The sequence below is a fragment of the Triticum aestivum genome, chromosome 7B (assembly GCF_018294505.1).
Source record: "Triticum aestivum cultivar Chinese Spring chromosome 7B, IWGSC CS RefSeq v2.1, whole genome shotgun sequence".
NCBI classification, from domain to species: Eukaryota; Viridiplantae; Streptophyta; class Magnoliopsida; order Poales; family Poaceae; genus Triticum; species Triticum aestivum.
The window spans coordinates 6,456,865-6,458,535 of record NC_057813.1 but is presented as its reverse complement, the minus strand read 5'-3'; positions in this window follow the sequence as shown (position 1 = coordinate 6,458,535).

The following is a 1,671-nucleotide window of genomic DNA, read 5'->3' as shown; positions in this document are numbered from 1 at the left end:
GCCGCCCGCCGCCCGCTGGCCCTGCCTGCCGTCCTCCGCGCGCCGGCAGAAGAAGAAGAAGGAAGAAGAAAAAGGAAGAAGAAGAAGAAAGAAAAAGGAAAAAGGAAGAAGAAGAAAGAAGGAAGAAGAAAACAAAAGAAAAACAGAAGAAAAACAAGAAAAAGGAAGAAAAAAGGAAAAAGGAAGAAAAAAAGAAAAAGGAAGAAAACAACAGAAGAAAAAAAGAAAGAAGAAAAAAAAGGAAGAAGAAAAAAAGAAAGAAGAAAGAAAGAAGAAAGAATATGTTTTGGAATTCATTAATATTTTTTTGTTTTGATGAATTTTTTTGTGTCTAATAAAATCAATTTTTTGAAATACACGAATAATTTTTAAATTCACGAATATGTCATGAATCAGTGAAAAAATTAAATACGTGAACTATTCTGAAATCCCTAAACATTTTTTGAATACACAATATGTTTTTATTCCTGTTTTTTCCACAAAATCATCAACATTTTTTGAAAACTTTTTTTTTGCAAAATCACAATGTTTTTGTATCCATGAACATTTTATGATTCATTTTTTTGAATTCACATACATTTTATGATTTCTCAAATATCTTTTTTCATTGCTATATTTTGATATACTGAATTGTTTTAAAGATGAAAAGGATAAAAACAGGAAAAGAAAAAATGAAATGAAATGAAAAAGAAAAGAAAAAAGAGTGTGGCCAGCACCCTCCGCCCTGCACATGGGCCATCCCGACCCCACATATATTCGTCTCCATCCGCATCCCTGGCCAAACCCTAGCCACTATATGTTTTTATACGGAGAGGGGCGGCGAGGGGGGCGGCGATGCGCGCGGTGTTTTTTTAGGGATCGAGAGGGGACGGCGAGGGTTATAAATGTGTTGTCCTCGCCTCCCCTCTCCGTGACGCCGTCGTCTGCCGCCCCGTCTCGCGCTCTATCGCGACACCCTCTCCCACCCCTTCCTCGCCCCCTCCTTTCGCCACCGCCCTTTCGCCACCGCCACCGCCACCGCCCCCCTTCTTCACTTAATTAATTTGTTTTTACTACATGTTTTCAGGACTGACATAATGGCGGACGATAGAGCTGACCCGATTATGGACAACTATGATCCGGACGGTGAAGCACATATGTTCGGCATCATAAACGGCGATATTCTATATGTGCCGACCGGAGAAGAAGGAGATGATATCTCTTCTTATCTGAACCTTGACGATGAAGATGAAGGGCGCCGTCAGCAAGATGATGCCGAACAAACGTCGATAAACGACGATCTTCAAATGGAAGTAGCAACCACCTCCGGCGCCGAGGTATATATATACATTGAGCCTCTGGTGATACAAACTAACTGATTTGAATAAATATGTGTGTACTAACGCGCGCGACTCTTTCTTATTTTAGCCCTCGGCCGGATCGTCGAAACAATCGAGTACGTCGTCAAAGCGTGGCGCAACCAAGACGATGAAACAAGGAGAAACATGCACCATCGAGGTTGTCGACAGTGCAACCGGCAGGCCGCTGGAGCCCCGCAAGAACGCCACCAAGTTTGTCAGCCAATGCGGAGCCATTGTTAGAGACAACGTCTCGATCACCGTCCAGGAGTGGAATGAGCCAAAGAAGGCACGAATTGATGGTTTCACTTTTGTCGATAAGAGAACAAAAAAA